This window comes from Staurois parvus, unplaced genomic scaffold (assembly GCF_062004578.1).
Source record: "Staurois parvus isolate SC_StPar_1 unplaced genomic scaffold, SC_StPar_1.0 ptg000191l, whole genome shotgun sequence".
Lineage (NCBI taxonomy): Eukaryota > Metazoa > Chordata > Amphibia > Anura > Ranidae > Staurois > Staurois parvus.
In genome coordinates this window covers 4752421-4774960 of record NW_028317987.1, presented here as the reverse complement: position 1 = coordinate 4774960, position 22540 = coordinate 4752421, and the positions used below count along the sequence as shown (strand labels likewise).

Genomic DNA, 22540 nt, shown 5'->3' with positions numbered 1-22540 from the left:
GGATGAGAAGAAGGAGAAGGATGAGAAGAAGGAGAAGGATGAGAAGAAGGAGAAGGATGAGAAGAAGGAGAAGGAGAAGGATGAGAAGAAGGAGAAGGATGAGAAGTAGGAGAAGGATGAGAAGAAGGAGAAGGAGAAGGATGAGAAGAAGGAGAAGGAGAAGGATGAGAAGATTGAGAAGGAGAAGGATGAGAAGAAGGAGAAGGATGAGAAGAAGGAGAAGGAGAAGGATGAGAAGAAGGAGAAGGATGAGAAGAAGGAGAAGGATGAGAAGAAGGATGAGAAGAAGGATGAGAAGAAGGAGAAGGATGAGAAGAAGGAGAAGGATGAGAAGAAGGAGAAGGATGAGAAGAAGGATGAGAAGAAGGATGAGAAGAAGGAGAAGGATGAGAAGAAGGACAGTTCTGTGACAGTTTCTGTCTATTTCTGACAGTTCTGGGACATTCACTCCATACAGCGGTTTCAACCGCTGTATGGAGGGAATGTCATAGAACTGTCTGAAATAGACTATGTCTAACAGTTCTGGGACACTCACTCCATACAGCGGTTGAAACATTGTATCTATTTGTTTCCATAAATGGATCCATTTATGGAAACAAATAGATACAATGTTTCAACCGCTGTATGGAAGGAATGTCCCAGAACTGTCAGAAATAGTCTATTTCTGACAGTTCTGGGACATTCCCTCCATACAGCGGTTTCCGGCAAAAAGTGTATGTGCAGAGTTCCTCTATTCTGCAGATACACTTAGAGGAGCTCTGCAGATACACTTAGAGGAGCTCTGCAGATACACTTAGAGGAACTCTGCACATACACTTTTTGCCGGCTTGGAATTATTCTTCTTTTCATCCTACTTCTTCTTCTTCTTCATCCTCATCCTCTTCTTCTTCTGAGGATGAGGATGAAGAAGAAGTAGGATGAAAATAAGATTAATTCCAAGCCGGCAAAAAGTGTATGTGCAGAGTTCCTCTAAGTGTATGTGCAGAGTTCCTCTAAGTGTATGTGCAGAGTTCCTCTAAGTGTATGTGCAGAGTTCCTCTAAGTGTATGTGCAGAGTTCTTCTAAGTGTATGTGCAGAGCTCCTCTAAGTGTATCTGCAGAATAGAGGAACTCTGCACATACACTTTTTGCCGGCTTGGAATTATTCTTATTTTCATCCTACTTCTTCTTCTTCTTCATCCTCAGAAGAAGAAGAAGAGGATGAGGATGAAGAAGAAGAAGAAGAAGTAGGATGAAAATAAGAATAATTCCAAGCCGGCAAAAAGTGTATGTGCAGAGCTCCTCTAAGTGTATGTGCAGAGCTCCTCTATTTCTGACAGTTCTCTGACAGCTTCTTCACATGTACAGCGGTTGAAACATCTGTATCCTAAATGGAAACTAATAGATACAATGTTTCAACCGCTAAACATGTGTTCCTTCTGTCAGAGAACTGTCAGAAATAGCGGAGCTCTCTGCAGGGACACTTTTGCCGGCTGATCGGGAAATATTCGATTCGCGCACCCGAAGTAGGCAAAATTTCGGATTCGACGCGAATCGAATATTTCCTGAAATTCGACTCGAATTCCGGTTCGCCTGGTTCGATCCGCTCATCTCTACTCCTGATGTATAAATAGTGCAATACAATAATATGGCCACTAGATGGAGCCAATGATTAAGTGAAATAAAATACGGCCAAAACCCGTCCCAGCTGGGTGAACACGGCTCACATTCATTCAACTCATTGTTTTTTGAACAGAACTCTAAGTGTTTGTGAAATCTCCCACCACAAAATATACTCCAACCCGGTCCCACACTTCATCCATGAGAAGGAAATAAACCACACTAGGACTCCGTGTATGGACTACGACTCTTCCTCTCCGGGGCAAACATGGAACACATGACCCTACGCATACGTGATCCCACTGCAGCCATCTTGGATTCTGGAAAGCGAGTTGTTTATATGATAGCTTGATTGTCATCTTTTCATTTTAAGTCCATTTACCACATTAACCCCTCCCCCTCCAGAGGATTTACCCCCCCCTTCCTGACCAGGCCATTTACCACATTAACCCCTCCAGAGGATTAACCCCCCCCCCCTTCCTGACCAGGCCATTTACCACATTAACCCCTCCAGAGGATTAACCCCCCCCCCTTCCTGACCAGGTCATTTACCACATCAACCCCTCCCCTTCCAGAGGATTTACCCCCCTTCCTGACCATGCCATTTACCATATTAACCCCTCCCCCTTCTGAGGATGTACCCCCCTTCCTGACCAGGCCATTTACCATATTAACCCCTCGCTGCCAGCTCTATCTGGGACTATCACACCAGCTCTATCTGAGACGCCGCCAGCTCTATCTGGAACTATCACACCAGCTCTGCCCGAGACGCCGCCAGCTCTATCTGGGACTATCACAAATCAGCTCTGCCTGAGACGCTGCCAGCTCTATCTGGGACTATCACACCAGCTCTGCCTGAGACGCCGCCAGCTCTATCTGGGACTATCACACCAGCTCTGCCTGAGACGCCGCCAGCTCTATCTGGGACTATCACATCAGCTCTGCCTGAGACGCCGCCAGCTCTATCTGGGACTATCACACCAGCTCTGCCTGAGACGCCGCCAGCTCTATCTGGGACTATCACACCAGCTCTGCCTGAGACGCTGCCAGCTCTATCTGAGACACCGCCAGCTCTATCTGGGACTATCACACCAGCTCTGCCTGAGACGCCGCCAGCTCTATCTGGGACTATAACATCAGCTCTGCCTGAGACACTGCCAGCTCTATCTGGGACTATCACATCAGTTCTGCCTGAGACGCCGCCAGCTCTATCTGGGACTATCACATCAGCTCTGCCTGAGACGCCGCCAGCTCTATCTGGGACTATCACACCAGCTCTGCCTGAGACGCCGCCAGCTCTATCTGGGACTATCACATCAGTTCTGCCTGAGACGCCGCCAGCTCTATCTGGGACTATCACATCAGCTCTGCCTGAGACGCCGCCAGCTCTATCTGGGACTATCACACCAGCTCTATCTGAGACGCTGCCAGCTCTATCTGGGACTATCACATCAGTTCTGCCTGAGACGCCGCCAGCTCTATCTGGGACTATCACAGCAGCTCTGCCTGAGACGCCACCAGCTCTATCTGGGACTATCACACCAGCTCTGCCTGAGACGCCGCCAGCTCTATCTGGGACTATAACATCAGCTCTGCCTGAGACACTGCCAGCTCTATCTGGGACTATCACATCAGTTCTGCCTGAGACGCCGCCAGCTCTATCTGGGACTATCACATCAGCTCTGCCTGAGACGCCGCCAGCTCTATCTGGGACTATCACATCAGCTCTGCCTGAGACGCCGCCAGCTCTATCTGGGACTATCACACCAGCTCTATCTGAGACGCCGCCAGCTCTATCTGGGACTATCACATCAGCTCTGCCTGAGACACCGCCAGCTCTATCTGGGACTATCACACCAGCTCTATCTGAGACACTGCCAGCTCTATCTGGGACTATCACATCAGCTCTGACTGAGACGCCGCCAGCTCTATCTGGGACTGTCACACCAGCTCTATCTGAGACACTGCCAGCTCTATCTGGGACTATCACATCAGCTCTGCATGTATGCCTCTCCTGTGTTATCTGACCTGTTTATGAACTGCCTCTTACCTCCCTGTTGGATTACAAACTGCTGTAGAGACTTTTACTTTGCCCATCGGGGATGAATTACAAAGTATTTTGGGCTCTCTCTCTCTCCACTACTCCCCATTGAGTGATTTTTGTCTCTTTTAATAAAGCTTTAAATGTTTGCCATCTGCTTTGTGTGTTCTGTCCTGCCTACCCTCCCTCACACCCCCCCCCCCTTACTGACAAGGCCATTTACCACATTAACCCCCCCTCCGGAGGATTTATACCCCTTCCTGACCAGGCCATTTACTACATTAACCCCTCCAGAGGATTTACCACCCTCCCTGACAAGGCCATTTACCACATTATCCCCTCTGGAGGATTTACCACCCCCCCTTCCTGACCAGGCCATTTTCTTGTGATACGGCGCTGCGGTAATTTCACTGACAATTGCACGGTCATGCTACGCCGCACCCAAATGAAATTTACATCCTTTTTTGCCCACAATTGGATCTTTCTTTCGGTGGTATTTGATCACCTGTGCATGTTTTATTTTTTGTGCTATAAAAAAAAGACAATTTTGAGAAAAAAAAGTTTTGGACTTTTTACAATTAAACAATAAAAAAACAAATTTCATCATAAATTTCAGTCAAAATTTATTAATTGGTGTTTGATGACACCATGGAGAGTGTCTTTTCTACTATATCACAGTCTATCTGCACAGCGATCTGATGGGATGCAGCACTGCCATCCTCTGAGATGGGGGTTGGAGGAAAGCTGGAGATCTTGGATTGATAGACAAGTGCTGGGTGATCCCTCTGAATTGGGGGTCATAGGATTCTGGGAAGCCCCCCGGTGTTGTACCCTGATGTGCTGTGTGCTTCATCATGAAGAAGTGTTGGTGACATCCACATCTGTCATTTCCCTCATAATCGGAGAACCACACAATTCATTGTTTTTGGCTTCACACTTGCTTTATTTTTTCAATTTGTGGTGAAACATAAGAGATTGATAGATTTCCATCGTACTATTGTATTGTGACCACTTCATCCATGTCTCTGGGGACCTCTGATCTCCTGGTCTACTGCTTCTTCCACCACTTCATCCATGTCTCTGGGGGCCTCTGATCTCCTGGTCTACTGCTTCTTCCACCACTTCATCCATGTCTCTGGGGGCCTCTGATCTCCTGCTTCTTTCACCACTTCATCCATGTCTCTGGGGACCTCTGATCTCCTGGTCTACTGCTTCTTCCACCACTTCATCCATGTCTCTGGGGGCCTCTGATCTCCTGGTCTACTGCTTCTTCCACCACTTCATCCATGTCTCTGTGGGCCTCTAATCTCCTGCTTCTTCCACCACTTCATCTATGTCTCTGGAGGCCTCTGATCTCCTGCTTCTTTCACCACTTCATCCATGTCTCTGGAGACCTCTGATCTCCTGCTTCTTTCACCACTTCATCCATTTCTCTGGGGGCCTCTGATCTCCTGGTCTACTGCTTCTTCCACCACTTCATCCATGTCTCTGGGGGCCTCTGATCTCCTGGTCTACTGCTTCTTCCACAACTTCATCCATGTCTCTGGAGACCTATGATCTCCTGCTTCTTCCACCACTTCATCTATGTCTCTGGGGACCTTTGATCTCCTGGTCTACCGCTTCTTCCACCACTTTATCCATGTCTCTGGGGGCCTCTGATCTTCTGGTCTACTGCTTCTTCCACAACTTCATCCATGTCTCTGGAGACCTATGATCTCCTGCTTCTTCCACCACTTCATCTATGTCTCTGGGGACCTTTGATCTCCTGGTCTACCGCTTCTTCCACCACTTTATCCATGTCTCTGGGGGCCTCTGATCTTCTGGTCTACTGCTTCTTCCACCACTTCATCCATTGCTCTGGGGACCTCTGATCTCCTGCTTCTTCTACATCTCTAGGGGCCTCTGATCTCCTGGTCTAATGTACCTTCCATGATGAAGATCAGCCATGGAGTATATCTGAGGTGTATATCAGGGTGTGCTTCTTCCCCACATGAAAACTGGGATGTCCAGCAACATTTCCCACACTCAAGGCACTAATACACCTCCAGGGTTGTGTGGGACCTCTGATGTACAGGAAGATAGGACTTCAGTGAGGTACATTTCCCTCACTCAGGACAGGAAAGTGGCTTCTCCCTGTGTAAAATCTCTGATGTCTGGAAAGATGGGACTTCTGCAAAAAACATTTCCCACATTCAGGGCAGGAATATGGCTTCTCCCCGTGTGAGACCTCTGATGTATGTAAAGATTGGACTTATCTGAAAAACATTTCCCGCACTCAGAACAGGAAAGTGGCTTGTCCCCTGTGTGAGATCTCTGATGTGTGTTAAGATGGGACTTAACTGAAAAACATTTCCAGCACTCAGGACAGGAATACGGCTTCTCCCCTGTGTGAGATCTCTGATGTATGTAAAGATGTGACTTCTGTGGAAAAAAATTCCCCACACTCAGAACAGGAATACAACTTCTCCCCCGTGTGAGATCTCTGATGTATGTACAGTTCAGACTTCTGTGAAAAACATTTCCCGCACCCAGGACAGGGATATGGAATCTCCCCCGTGTGAGACCTCTGATGTCTGGAAAGATGATACTTATCTGAAAAACATTTCCCGCACTCAGGACAGGAATACGGCTTCTCCCCCGTGTGAGATCTCTGATGTCTGTAAAGATGGGACGTCTGGGAAAAACATTTCCCACACTCGAGACAGGAATACGGCTTGTCCCCTGTGTGAGATCTGTGATGTGTGAAAAGACTGGACTTCACTGAAAAACATTTCCCACACTTAGTACAGGAATACGGCTTGTCCCCCGTGTGAGATCTCTGATGTGTGAAAAGACTGGACTTCACTGAAAAACATTTCCCACACTCAGAACAGGAATATGGCTTTTCCCCCGTATGAGATCTCTGATGTTTGTAAAGATTGGACTTGTCTGAAAAACATTTCCCGCACTCAGGACAGGAATAAGGCTTCTCCCCCGTGTGAGATCTTTCATGCACATTAAGACCAGATTTAGTTTGCAATCTCTTCCCACACTCAATGCAGGAGAAGCTATTCCCTGTTGGAAGGCTGGCCGGGTCCCGCACAGTCTGAGGTTCCGCAGGATACGAGGAATCCGATGGTCCATCTACACTGGGTGGTGCCGGATGGACATTGGAGGGAGCCGGGTTTTCTCCTGGACTATACTGTGTGATGTCCTCATCTTCTACTTTCCAGTCTGGAGACAAAGTGAGACAATCCTCGGAGGTTTTCCTCATCTCCCGGCCATGGACTAAAATACAAAGACAAAGAGGATTACCAGACAGGAGCTGATTGGTTCCCCCAAACCAGGACTCCGCCCACATCAGGCAGCTTGGTCTCTGAGGAGCTTACAATTCCACCCTCAAGGGAACTAGGAAATGGCTCCTCTGATCTCCTACCAGGTCATTTCTTTATTCATGGACCTTAGTCAGAGAGTGAGGAAACAACCAGAACTGTCTTTTATAGGAGGGACAGTGATGAGGGGATTATAGGACGAGGGTCCCCACCCCCTCTATCACTCATCGCCATCTTCCCAACACAAGAAGTACTGCACTTCCTTATTTAGTCCATGATTTAGTCATGAAGAACAGCGGGGCTGAGCCCCACCAGAGGTCAGAGAGTGAGGATGGGGGGAGAACAACCAAGATGAAGACTGGACTGATTCTGAAGACCACCATCATTGGGGGATTGACTCCTCCCTCATTATCAATTTCTGTTTAAGGGCCCAAAGTTGGAGGATGGTATCACATTATTATCACCATGTAAAAGTCTGTGCTCCAATCACATCAGCCGATATAAAATGTCCAGCTGGTAGGAAATGGGGGGGAACAATGAGAATCCATATTATGTGTATATATAGCAGTGGGGGGAGCAGAAATCAGGACTATGGAATGTACAACATAGAGTATATAGTGCAGGGGTCAGCAGTATGTACTGTACAACAGAGTATATAGTGCAGAGGTCAGGAGTATGTAATGTACAACATAGAGTATATAGTGCAGGGGTCAGGAGTATGTAATGTACAACATAGAGTATATAGTGCAGGGGTCAGGAGTATGTAATGTACAACATAGAGTATATAGTGCAGGGGTCAGGAGTATGTAATGTACAACATAGAGTATATAGTGCAGGGGTCAGGAGTATGTAATGTACAACATAGAGTATATAGTGCAGGGGTCAGGAGTATGTAATGTACAACATAGAGTACATAGTGCAGGGGTCAGGAGTATGTAATGTACAACACAGTATATAGTGCAGGGGTCAGGAGTATGTAATGTACAATATAGAGTATATAGTGCAGGGGTCAGGAGTATGTAATGTACAACATAGAGTATATAGTGCAGGGGTCAGGAGTATGTAATGTACAACATAGAGTATATAGTGCAGGGGTCAGGAGTATGTAATGTACAACATAGAGTATATAGTGCAGGGGTCAGGAGTATGTAATGTACAACATAGAGTATATAGCGCAGGGGTCAGGGGTATGTAATGTACAACATAGGGTATATAGTGCAGGGGTCAGGAGTATGTAATGTACAACATAGAGTATATAGTGCAGGGGTCAGGAGTATGTAATGTACAACATAGAGTATATAGTGCAGGGGTCAGGAGTATGTAATTTACAATATAAAGTATACAGTGTAAGGGTCAGGACTCATAATATTGGTATTCAGTAATCATTGGAAGATTAAATGTTTACTGTAGACAAGTTGCAGAGATCCCACACCGCTGCCTCCCATCTCCTGAGACTGCACTCAGTGACTTGGGTCTGAGACTATACAGACATATCCCTCCACCCGGCACAGCCAGCAGACCACAGAGCAAGGAACCCTGGGAGAAATGTTCTGTCAGAGATCTTGCTAGAACCAGATATGGGGCCGGAGACCCAAAGTACATGTCCCAGGTGCCTAGGTTAATGCTAATGGTGAAAACTTAACATTTTGCAGCCAGCTGAACCCCAGAATCTCCAAAAATCCAGTCTAGTTACATAAATTGTGTCTTACAGGCTGATATCACCCAGTCCCCGCCCTACTCTGGACCAATCAGTGAGCAGTATGGGTGGAGGAATGGATTTAGTGTTCATGACCCACCTGTGCTGATCTCTGTAGGAGTGTCCTCCTCTATAAATGTCCCCGTTATTCCATCCTCCTCCATAGACTGCTGATCATCCCTCACATACGCCTCTTCTTCTTCTGCTTTCACCTCAAATTCTATATCGATTGGATCTCCACTCTAAATCAAGGAAATGAGAGAAAATATCATCTGTAAAATGTAAGATTTATGATTGTGACATCACATATAAAATCCACACATTGTCTCCACAAGTCCATGTTCTAGATGGTCCATCCCACCAACCTTGTAATAGTGAGGGATGGTGTGACCTTCCTGTGTGGAATCCCGGGAATACAGAGGACGGGGACATCTCTCTGGTGGGTTCCTGTAGCTGGATGACTCCACCATGGTGTCCTGGTACAGATCTTTGTGTTCTTTTAGAAGCTCTGACTCCTCCATCCCCCCATCCTCATCCTCCTCCTCTTTTATCTCTTCTTTAACCTCAACTTTAGGATCTCTCAGGTTTCCACTCTGAATATATAATAAAAATGACATCAATGGTAACAATGCAGATAATGTACAGATCCTAATGATACTATCAGTGATTGGATAATATCCCAGAATTCCCGGCACCGCTCACCTCTCCTGTCAGCAGCTCCATCATCTTCTTGGTGACTTCTAGAATCTTCTGCATGTTGTGTCTCTCAGGGTTTAGGGAGTCACATGGAGGCACTGTGATGGTCATATGATCACCTGACTTCAGAAGACAAAATCTCTGTATTGAGAAACCAATAGCAATATCATGTTAGACTCCCAGAATCCTCCTCACCTCTCCGGTCAGGTCTGTGTTTTATTAATAGAGATAAGAGTGATGTCATGTGACCTCCCAGAATCCTCCTCACCTCTCCGGTCAGCAGGTAGATGATCTCCAGGGTGAGGTTTAGTATCTTCTCAGTCATGTGACTCCGGTCCTCCTCCATCCTCATTGGTGCCATCATGTGATCTATACAGGTCTCCTTGTAGACGGATAACTTTGGGAAATGAAAGTAAGAATGATTTGGATGGTATTGGTCACACAATAATAGGATGTGGATGTGAGGGGGGAATAGGAGGGTTGCTGGACATTGAAGAACTACTCCCCCCATGGGAAGACATTTAGTTTGGACTGTTTAGTGTTTACTACAATTTTGGGGTCCGGGGCCCCTTTTCTCTGTTGGGTTTGTTTGGTCTCTGAACTGGTTTTGATGAGTTTTAGATCTGCAGACAAGGAATGATAAATCTGATCCTTCCTATGACTAGTTTGCTCTGAGGCAGTGCTGTGAGGTCAATGTCGGCTCATCATGCAGGGATGGTCACTTTACATCACCCGACGCCCGGGACATGTAGTTCTGGGGGCCGGGCAAGTATTGTGTTTAATCTTTATCCCTGCTGAGGGCAAGCCGCAGGGCTCTCCTTTCAGGTGCCAGCCTCTGCCACCCCGTGTGTGTGATCCTCTCCTGTACCTACTATGCTTCCCCGGCTCTGCTTGCCCATCTGTGGGCCCGGGTCAGCGGGTGTCGGAGGGTAGAGGGGATGGAGGAGAGCGGACACGTTCACTCCCTTCTTGTCCTGACCCAGAAGTGACGTTATGACAGATTTCCCGACCATCGAGGACGGTAAGAATGTAATGCGGTGCGATGTGCACTACATTACATCCAATGTAGTACAGGGGAGACATTGGGGGTCTTTTAGACCCTGGATGTCTCAATAAAGAGAACCTGTCATGAAAAGTCATCACATAGAGGACTTTGTCCCCTTAAGTAAAAATGTTTTTTTTTTTAATTGTAAACAATTAAAGTTACACCCAAGTATATAACTCTTCCCTTTAAAAAATTTTAAGGCCTCCCACCCCCACATATATGTACGCCCAAACGTAAGAGCACACGCTGGAGCGCCTACACGTGATAACATTGATTGTGATACACGTTACATATCGCCGGTCACACCAGAATGAGAGGATAATTCTAGGAGCAGACCTCCTCCGTACTCTATACTGATGACCTAGAAGGGGCTATAAATGTGTCCCCTATAGATAATACCGGGACTAAAGGTTGTCACCATTTCAGCACACACAACTTAAGGTTTGACATGTTGGATATCTATTTACTCGCTGCAACCTCGGCTTTTATATTTTTACACATAAATGGGTCATTTATTGCTTTTTTTGTGCCCTGAAATTAACTTAAGTGTATTTTTTACAGAAATTTGGCATTTCCTAGACTTTGTGATAATATTTTGTGATATAAAAAATTAGAACTACCGCTATATTATTCTCTAAAGTCTCTACTTTCAGAAAATCGATATTTTGGGGGTTTTGTGTCATCTTTAGGGCTAAAATTATTTTTTAAATGTGCAAAAAATGCAAAAATGGCTCTGGGAGTGAAAGGGAGAAAAATAAGCCGGACACTCCCCTTTCCCAAGGAGCAGCCAATCAGTTCTCATTACACTGCAAGGTGTCTCCCCTCCCTGCTAGTCCCCGGGTGCAGTGCTGGAGACAGGCGGGGGAGGGGAGGAGGAGATAAACAGCGCAATGTTACACATATTAAATGTTTTAGTCGCTATAAAGCCCCTTTCATTCTTTAACCCCCCCGGACATTCCTAAAAGAGCCTCAGATTTATATACATTTTCTGTTACAAAGGAATGTTTCCTTCCTCCTGAGCAGCAATGTAAGGGGCTCTATGCTCCATACTCCTGACCCCGGCACTCCATCATTGTGTTGGCTGCATAGTGTAATGATTGCCCATTGGCTGCCTGTGTAGTGTCATCATTGCCCTTTGTAGGCCATGTATGGTCAGGATGGTCCTTGTCTTGTCTATTTATTGTCAGTGCTGTTTGTTTAGAGGACCATATTACTAGAATTTATCTCCACAATGAGGAGAATGTTCCGGCCCCGGAAGTGGGGGAATGTTCTGCCCCTGAAGGGGTTCATCTGGGTTCCCACACTATATATGTGTGTATCATCATCTGCTGGAGATAAAAGACGTCACAGTGACTATGGAGGATGGACATGACTATGGAGGAAGAGAACGGACGTGACCGTGGAGGAAGAGGGCAGACGTGACTATGGAGGAAGAGGACGGACGTGACTATGGAGTAAGAGGACGGACGTGACTATGGAGTAAGAGGACGGACGTGACCATGGAGGAAGAGGCCGGACGTGACTGTGGAGGAAGAGGACGGACATGACTATGGAGGAAGAGGACGGACGTGACTATGGAGGAAGAGGACGGACGTGACTATGGAGGAAGAGGACGGACGTGACTATGGAGGAAGAGGACGGACGTGACTATGGAGGAAGAGGACAGACGTGACTATGGAGGAAGAGGACGGACGTGACTATGGAGGAAGAGGACGGACGTGACAATGGAGGAAGAAGACGGACGTGACTATGGAGGAAGAGGACGGACGTGACTATGGAGGAAGAGGACAGACGTGACTATGGAGGAAGAGGACAGACGTGACTATGGAGGAAGAGGACAGATGTGACTATGGAGGAAGAGGACGGACGTGACTATGAAGAGGACGGACGTGACTATGGAGGAAGAGGACAGACGTGACTATGGGGGAAGAGGACGGACGTGACTAAGGAGGAAGAGGACAGACGTGACTATGGAGGAAGAGGACAGATGTGACTATGGAGGAAGAGGACGGACGTGACTATGGAGGAAGAGGACGGATGTGACTATGGAGGAAGAGGACGGACGTGACTATGGAGGAAGAGGACGGACGTGACTAAGGAGGAAGAGGACGGACGTGACTATGGAGGAAGAGGACGGACGTGACTATGGAGGAAGAGGACGGACGTGACTATGGAGGAAGAGGACGGACGTGACTATGGAGGAAGAGGACGGAGAGGACTATGGAGGAAGAGGACGGACGTGACTATGGAGGAAGGGGACGGACGTGACTATGGAGGAAGAGGACGGACGTGACTATGGAGGAAGAGGACGGACGTGACAATGGAGGAAGAAGACGGACGTGACTATGGAGGAAGAGGACGGACGTGACTATGGAGGAAGAGGACAGACGTGACTATGGAGGAAGAGGACAGACGTGACTATGGAGGAAGAGGACAGATGTGACTATGGAGGAAGAGGACGGACGTGACTATGAAGAGGACGGACGTGACTATGGAGGAAGAGGACAGATGTGACTATGGAGGAAGAGGACGGACGTGACTATGGAGGAAGAGGACGGATGTGACTATGGAGGAAGAGGACGGACGTGACTATGGAGGAAGAGGACGGACGTGACTAAGGAGGAAGAGGACGGACGTGACTATGGAGGAAGAGGACGGACGTGACTATGGAGGAAGAGGACGGATGTGACTATGGAGGAAGAGGACGGACGTGACTATGGAGGAAGAGGACGGACGTGACTATGGAGGAAGAGGATGGACCTGACTATGGAGGAAGAGGACGGACGTGACTATGGAGGAAGAGGACGGACGTGACTAAGGAGGAAGAGGACGGACGTGACTATGGAGGAAGAGGACGGACGTGACTATGGAGGAAGAGGAGAGACATGACGGGGGTTACTGGGTGTAAATAAAACATAACATCTTATTACCTCCTCTGCTGCCACTTCCACCAATGTCTCCTCTCTGCTTCCTGTCTGTACCTGACATCACTTCCTGTCTGTGTCTGACATCACTTCCTGTCTGTGTCTGACATCACTTCCTGTCTGTATTCCATAGAGACTTCCTGTGTGAGTATAGGTGAGATCCCCACCTTGTGGAGTTCAGAGGAACTGCAGCCCCGAGATCCATCCCATAATCCCCCTTCCTGTATAATATGTACCTTACAGGGATACTACGGGAGATGAAACATTACTGAATAAAGGAAGAAGAAATAAATGTAACTCTTATGTAACCAACTGTTCAACAAACATCTCTTATTACATATAGAAAAGTCTTACAAACACAGAACACAAAATACAAATGTATAGCTAATGAGAGCGATCCCGCCAAACCTGATCCTTCTGGGGGGGACAATGCAAAATATATATCAATCCACTCATAATGACATCATCTTCTGGGAGTGTCTGCACATCCATCCATTTCATACACATTTCATTGTCTCAGCAGATCTCCTGCAGCCTATTAGCGCCCATTTCCCTCTCTATGTCTCAGCCGATCTCCTGCAGCCTATTAGCACCCATTTCCCTTTCTATGTCTCAGGGGATCTCCTGCAGCCTATTAGCTCCCATTTTCCTCTCTATGTCTCAGCAGATCTCCTGCAGCCTATTAGCTCCCATTTCCCTTTCTACGTCTCAGAAGATCTCCTGCAGCCTATTAGCACCCATTTCCCTTTCTACGTCTCAGCAGATCTCCTGCAGCCTATTAGCACCCATTTCCCTCTCTACGTCTCAGCAGATCTCCTGCAGCCTATTAGCACCCATTTCCCTCTCTATGTCTCAGCAGATCTCCTGCAGCCTATTAGCACCCATTTCCCTCTCTACGTCTCAGCGGATCTCCTGCAGCCTATTAGCTCCCCTTTCCCTCTCTATGTGTCAGCAGATCTCCTGCAGCCTATTAGCTCCCATTTCCCTCTCTATGTGTGAGCAGATCTCCTGCAGCCTATTAGCACCCATTTCCCTTTCTGCATTTCAGCAGATCTCCTGCAGCCTAATAGCACCCATTTTCCTCTCTATGTCTCAGCAGATCTCCTGCAGCCTATTGGCACCCATTTCCCTCTCTATGTCTCAGCGGATCTCCTGCAGCCTATTAGCACCCATTTCCCTCTCTATGTCTCAGCAGATCTCCTGCAGCCTGACTGCTCGGGGGAGGGATTTTGGCTCCTCTGATTTTGCAGTAAATGTGATTGCATTAGTCCCGTTGATTTTCGTATTTCCATGTAATAAAAGGTGTCACAAGATGCCGGGTTCCCCTTTCTCTCCTCCCTGAGTGTGTATTTAGAGGCGGAGCTCCTGCTGGAATGGCGGTTGGAGGCGGAGTCTAGGAGGGAGACTGACAGAACCCGCAGCAGACTTGCAGGAGTGAGCGAGGAGGATCCGGTTCCTTTACCATCGGAGATGAGGAGAGTGTGAAGGATGTTTCTGACTCTGGGAGCTGAAAAGCTGGGAGTCCTATTGGTGTGGTGAGGGGGAAGCACTACTAGGGGGCGCCCTCACCATCCCGTGTACAAGAGGTGGAAGAAGGCGTGGCTACACTACAGCTGACACAGTTTAGAGGGCGGAGCACTTCCACACCTTATCAACTTTTCACTGATTGGTGGATTTTCGGAGTAAAATAAGTAGATTGAAGTAGCTGCAAAGTGGAAGCGGTGGACTTGCAGAGAACACTATACTGAGCACACAATATTGTCTGTCTCCATGGATTTGCACAGGATTTGAGAGGATTTCCTATAGCAGCAAATCTGATGAGATGAATGAAGTGGGTGTATAGTGGAAGCAGTGGATCTGCAGGGAGCAGCATCTTGAGCACAAAGCACTTTATGTTGGGGATGGATTTGCACACGGTTCAGTTTCCTTCATTTATTGATAAACCCCATAAGACCAATGAAGTGGGTGTAAAGTGGAAGCAGTGGATGTGCAGAGAATAGGATTTGGAGCCCCGAGCTCTTTATCTCTGAATGTCTCCACATATTTGTAGTGTATTTGTGATGATTTCTGTGCACACACAATAGGACAGCGCTGTGACACATAATGCTCTTCTAGATGACAGGGAATCCTTCCCTTTGTTACAGCAGCAGTCCGCTAGAAGGTTTTTGTAGGTTTGGAGTTGTTACACATAGCGCGGGTTTTATCCATTTATAGTGATGACATCATTGCCCAAATCTGGGGGTCACCAGCCATTTCCACCCTTTACTCCCAGCTGGGGGGCTTTGTATCCATATACCAGATGTTCTACAGGACTAAATCTGCCATCAATGTTACTGCAAAATCAAAGGGGCCAAAACCCCTCCCCCGAGGAGTCATATATTTCTGTCCCCCTTGGTGGGAGTGGAGGTGACCCCTCTATAAGGATCTACAGTCCATACACACCCAGCACAAGGCCGGGGTCACACTACCAGACGCTTCTCGGGGCTGCAGTTCCTCTGAGATCCACAAGGTGGGGATCTCACTTCTACCCAGACAGGAAGTCTCTATGGAAGACAGACAGGAAGTGATATCAGGTACAGACAGGAAGTGATGTCAGGTACAGACAGGAAGTGATGTCAGGAACAGACAGGAAGTCTCTATGGAAGACAGACAGAAGTGATGTCAGGTACAGACAGGAAGTGATGTCAGGTACAGACAGGAAGTGATGTCAGATACAGGCAGGAAGTGATTTCAGGTACACTCAGGACGTTTTCGTGGAGAGGTGAATCAGGAGGAAGCAGAGAGTCCACATTCCTGGATCTGGCAGCAGAGGAGGTAACATGTAGATGAACCCCTTCAGGGGGAGGAGTTGATGATAATATATTTGCCCCCAAAGCTGGCCTACATGGTTCAGTTTTATCGTTCAGCCAGCGGGATGACCATAAAAACTGAAGCGATTCCCCCATCCACACATTGGAGGTGTATGGGGGAATCCTCCCCGCTGCACTCTTGTATTCTGACAATGGGGGGACTCCTCCGCTCTCAGAATACACGGATCAGCACTGAAGCTATTGGCTGCAGCCGCTGGGGAAGTGGCTTTTATCCGGCAGTGGCCACACATGGATGGAAATGTGAGCGATCCCTGCTGAACCAGCTGAATTTCCATGGATCTATGGTCACCTTCAGTGACTTCCTCCCCTCCCCCTCATCTCCTTCATGATGGAAGTCATGCTGAGATCATCTCCCATTGGCTGAGCAATATTCTCATTTGTCTCTCAGCTCCTTCTTGCTATTCCTCGTCCTGCCTGTTGTTTCCTTGGATTGATTTTCTGTGTAGTGACCCCGGCTTGGTCTCTTGGATGCGCTCGTCTGTTGCTTGCCCTGACCTTTCTCCTGATTCCTGGATCTCCTCCTCATCTCTCCTCCATATCCTCTTACACAGCTTTTCTCCACACCTGCAGTGACCCTGGGGGGAGGCAACTTGGCACCAGCACGCCACCAAATCCATCCCCACCACCCAATGTCCCTCCATCCAGAGTCAGAGAATTCTATGACATCACACTGACCTCACAGCTCCTCCTCCCAATGTCCCTCCATCCGGAGTCAGAGAATCCTATGACATCACACTGACCTCACAGCTCCTCCTCCCAATGTCCCTCCATCCAGAGTCAGAGAATCCTATGACATCACACTGACCTCACAGCTCCTCCTCCCAATGTCCCTCCATTTGGCTTTTTTAACTGATGCTCTTAGAATGTGGGGTCCCTTGGTATCCTCACATGTAAAGTGGGACTGTTGGTCCTGCGTTGTATGTAATGACATCAGAATGCTGCAACAAGCCTATACCCTGCGTAGTGTGGGGGTCCTGTGGGGGGAATTATACCTCAGCCTGAAGTGGGGCTTTAATAAAATGGAGACCTGAATGGAGAGGTGAGGAGGATTCTGGGAATATCATTTGATGTGACTATTTGTGTTCAGATGTAGAGTTTTCCTCCTGTGAAGTCTGGAGATCATATGACATCACATTGCCTCCACCTCCCTCCCTGATAGAAGAGAGAAAGAAGAAGAAGATTCTAGAAGTCACCAGAGAGATCACTGAGCTGCTGACAGGAGAGGTGAGCGGTGCCGGGAATTCTGGGACATTCTCCAGTAACAGACAAGGGATGTGTCTGGATGGTGACTGTATCATTGTGTGTGTCAGGTTCCTATAAGGTGTCAGGGTGTCACTGTCTATTTCTCCATGGAGGAGTGGGAGTATTTAGAAGGACACAAGGATCTCTACAAGGACGTCATGATGGACAATCAGCCGCCCCTCACATCACCGGGTAAGAGGAGACTTTATTGTAAAGGAGAGAGCAGTACGGAGGATCCACCTAGATCCCCCATCATCTGATAAACACATAGAAACAATGGATTCAGTCAGTGTGTGTGTTTCCTACAGATGGATCCAGTCATGGGAACCCACCAGAGAGATGTCCCCGTCCTCTGTATTCCCGGGATTCCACACAGGAAGGTCACACCATCCCTCACCATCATCAGGTAGATGAGGAACAATCACTGATAGTATCATTAGGATCTGTACATTATCTGCATTGTTACCATTGATGTCATTATTATTATATATTCAGAGTGGAAACCTGAGAGATCCTAAAGTTGAGGTTAAAGAAGAGATAAAAGAGGAGGAGGATGAGGATGGGGGGATGGAGGAGTCAGAGCTTCTAAAAGAACACAAAGATCTGTACCAGGACACCATGGTGGAGTCATCCAGCTACAGGAACCCACCAGACAGATGTCCCCGTCCTCTGTATTCCCGGGATTCCACACAGGAAGGTCACACCATCCCTCACTATTACAAGGTTGGTGGGATGGAGAATCTAGAACATGAACTTATAAAGATGGTGTGTGGATTTTTATGTGACCTTAAATTTTACAGATGACATTTTCTCTCATTTCCTTGATTTAGAGTGGAGATCCAATCGATATAGAATTTGAGGTGAAAGCAGAAGAAGAAGAGGCGTATGTGAGGGATGATCAGCAGTCTATGGAGGAGGATGGAATAACGGGGACATTTATAGAGGAGGACACTCCTACAGAGATCAGCACAGGTGGGTCATGAACACTAAATCCATTCCTCCACCCATACTGCTCACTGATTGGTCCAGAGTAGGGCGGGGACTGGGTGATATCAGCCTGTAATCCCCTGGTCACTTTCCTGAGCTGTGTTCCCCGTCCTGTATTCCTGGATTTCTCTCGGATAATCTTCCTTCTCTGTGCTGCAGACACAATTTATGTATCAGTTCTGGTTGTTTCCTCACTCTCTGACTAAGGTCCATGAATAAAGAAATGACCTGGTAGGAGATCAGAGGAGCTATTTCCTAGTTCCCTTGAGGGTGGAATTGTAAGCTCCTCAGAGACCAAGCTGCCTGATGTGGGTGGAGTCCTGGTTTGGGGGAACCAATCAGCTCCTGTCTAGTAATCCTCTTTGTCTTTGTATTTTAGTCCATGGCCGGGAGATGAGGAAAACCTCCGAGGATTGTCTCACTTTGTCTCCAGACTGGAAAGTAGAAGATGAGGACATCACAGAGTATAGTCCAGGAGAAAACCCGGCTCCCTCCAATGTCCATCCGGCACCACCCAGTGTAGATGGACCATCGGATTCCTCGTATCCTGAGGAACCTCAGACTGTGCGGGACCGGGCCGGCCTTCCAACAGGGAAGAGCTTCTCCTGTACTGAGTGCGGGAAGGGTTTCCATTTCAAATCCAAACTTAACGTGCATAAAAGATCTCACACAGGGGAGAAGCCGTATTCTTGCCCTGAATGCGGAAAATGTTTTTCACAAAGGTCCAATCTTTACAGACATCAGAGTTCGCATACGGGGCAAAACATGTATTCCTGTCTTGAGTGTGGAGAATGTTTTTCAGACAATTCCAGTCTTTACACACATCAGAAATTGCACAAGGGGGAGAGGAAATATTCTTGTCCTGAGTGCGGGAAATGTTTTTTACATAAGTCCAATCTTTACAAACATCGGCGGTCTCACACGGGGGAGAAGCCACATTCCTGTCCTGAGTGCGGGAAATGTTTTTCAGACAAGTTCAGTCTGCAAACATCAAAGGTCTCACACGGGGGAGAAGCCATATTCCTGTCCCCAGTGCGGGAAATGTTTTTCACAGAAGTCTACTCTTTACACACATCAGAGATCTCACACGGGGGAGAAGCCTTATTCCTGTGCTGAGTGCGGGAAATGTTTTTCAGTAAAGTCTAATCTTTATACACATCATAGATCTCACACAGGGGAGCAGCCATATTCCTGTCCTGAGTGCGGGAAATGTTTTTCAGACAAGTTCAGTCTTTACAAACATCAAAGGTGTCACACGGGAGAGAAGCCGTATTCCTGTCCTGAGTGCGGGAAATGTTTTTCAGATAAGTCCAATCTTTACAGACATCAGAGATCTCACACGGGTGAGAATCCACTTTCCTGTCCTGAGTGAGGGAAATGTTCCTCACTGAAGTCCTGTCTTCCTGTACATCGGGGATCCCACACAACCCTGGAGGTGTATTAGTGCCTTGAGTGCGGGAAATGTCTTCTAGATGAATGTTGCTGGACATCCCAGCTCTCATGTGGGGAAGAAGCACACCCTGATATACAGCTCAGATATACTCCATGGTTGATCTTCATCATGGAAGGAACAGTTCATAAGGAGATCAGAGGTCACCAAAGACATGGATGAAGTGTGGGACCGGGTTGACCATTGATGTCAGAAGAAGAATAAAAATGGAGTCCTGCCCTGTCATTGGCTGAGTACATTTTGTGGTGTTAACTTTTGTAACTATTTACAGGCCTTTTAATTTTTACTTGTTGAATGAATATGACACACCTTTGCCTAGGCATGATGAATACTGGCCGCATTTTATTTCATATAGTGATTTCCTATAGTCATTAGCTCCATCTAGTGGCAATAATGAGGCACTGCTGTACTATTGCCAATTCATGAACACTAGATGGCGCTACACTCTTGCATTGTTAGGTGCCTCCCCAGGCCACAGGAGCACTACATAGTGGAAGTGGTGCTCTGAAAGGCCCGGCAGACTTTTGGCATCTACTGTGGTAGTCGAAGTTCTTTGTCCTCCACCTTGTCTGGACGTTGGGCTGCAAGCGTATATATGCAGTGTAGGCGAGGATGACAGAATCGAGGTGGTGCTTGTGCCTGTTTACATGTCAGGCAGCACATCCATACATGCAGAGTATTCATGGAGAGTCTCCAAATGCTGTAAGCAGCTGGCAGTGTTCTCCCCCACAGGCCCACTCACCCCAGATGTACATGGTTGCAGCCTGGATGACTCCTACTGGTAGACACAATGACTGGTCACAAGGTTCTTGGGGGCAGCACCAGCACACACCTTCATGATTGGGAGTGGCTATGGGCACTGGTAGGCTGGGTGAGTGATCAACTGGGGTAACCAGGGCACAGTGCCTTCTCAGCGGACCAGGATCACTGGATTGTCAGTCCTACTATATGGGTCAGCAGGGCCTACTAGATGGCAGAAAGGTCGGGTCAAGGTCTCCTTTTTGGGGCTCTGACTCTAATCACCTATCAGGTATTTCTGCAACCTCTAGGGATATCTTGCCTCCGATTCCTGTGTGATTATGGAAGAATCTATATTTGTTTGGTTAAGGGATAGCATAGCATTTGGGATTGGTGCCGGTTGGACCTTTTAGGTCACAAACACATGTGTTCCCTTTCACCTCTCTCCTTGTTATGGAAGGGACCTGATGGAGGAAGCAAGAGCCAGATGACATTTTATACTGGAAGTAGGTCAGGCAAAGACTTCTCCTCCATGGACTCTGCAATGCCCCAGGGAGAGCGAGTTCACTCAGAGAGGGTGTATGCTTCCAGTAGAGCCGGCAATCTCTGATCTCAACCAAAAGTTACTCTATTCAGAAGTTATCGGGAAGAGGGGCCACTCTGGTGCTGTCGGGGTAGGGAAAGCTCACATTTCCAACAATCTGCTGCTCCTTCTACTTCAACAAAATGTTTCCATTGCTGCTCTCAAGTTTCATGCTTTCCTCCGTATTCCCCATTTCCATTAGGAGTCCTGAGAATTCACTCCAGCTAAACAAGAGACTTTAGTTGAAGAGGCACCTCCACTCCTCTCACCTGAGCATGGTGGGGCCCGACTATGAGTTGGAATTCTGAGCCTTTCTGCTCCTCACCTTTTCCCTTCATTCTGCATAACAGATTTGCTCCTTCACAAACTCGTGATCTTCATTTGTTTCAGGGAGTGATTTCACAGAGGACAAGAGGTTCCTACTTTAGGCTCAAACCTTCTATGGTTTCAATACCAAACGGTGATGGTCATCTCATTATTATTATTATACAGTATTTATAAAGCGCCAATAGTTCGCTCAGCGCTGTACATTACAAAGGGAGACAGAACATGTGACAGAACAATACCCATACAGTGCAAAACATGAGGGGATCGAGGGCCCTGCTCTTTCCAGCTTACAATCTAGGAGGGAGGGGATGGTGGCACAGGAGGAGATAGCTGTGGGGGATGGAGTGGTAGGAAGAGTGGAGGAGGTCGGCAAGTTAGCAGGGGGTGGGGTAGGCTTCCCTGAAGAGATGAGTTTTCAGGGTGCGCCTAAAGGAGAGGAGATTCAGATTCTCATTCTGGATCTGAAGTCATTGTGACAGCTCTCTTCATGAGTGGAAGTTCTAGATGGAATTTGTGTATCTAGTGATACGCTCTCTCCAGCTGGGAGTCCTCCAGGCATCAGTGGACATAAAGGGGGCCAACTTCCTGTGTCTTTCCTTTTCCAGAGGTCCCTGACATTTATGATGGAGGAATGTTATCTCCTGTTTGTGTCCTTACCGTTTGACCTGTCCACAATTCCTGATTCCCAGAGGTTCACTAGGGTCTTGGCTCTGATTCTGGGTCTTTTAATGGACTCTGGGTATTCCTATTGTAGGGTAAATGGATGACTTACTTCTCTACTCTTTTATTGGAACATACTGGGAGGGGATTTACTTAAACTGGCGTACACATAATCTGGTGCAGCTGTCCATAGTGACCAATCAGCTTCTAATTTTAGCTTGTTCAATAAAGCTCTGACAGTAAAACCTAGAAGCTGATTGGTTACTATGCACAGCTGCACCAGTTTTAGTAAATCCTCCTCAATGAGTCTCTCCTGATGCCCACTCAGAGATTGGTTGGGTTCTCCATTTTGGGTGCGCTACTCCAGGCTC

At 47.5% G+C, this 22540-nt stretch overlaps 1 pseudogene; it reads right to left on the bottom strand.

Moving 5' to 3' along the window:
• Nucleotides 1-4246: 4246 nt before the first annotated feature.
• Nucleotides 4247-21520, bottom strand: LOC149461903 (uncharacterized; annotated as a pseudogene).
• Nucleotides 21521-22540: the final 1020 nt, after the last annotated feature.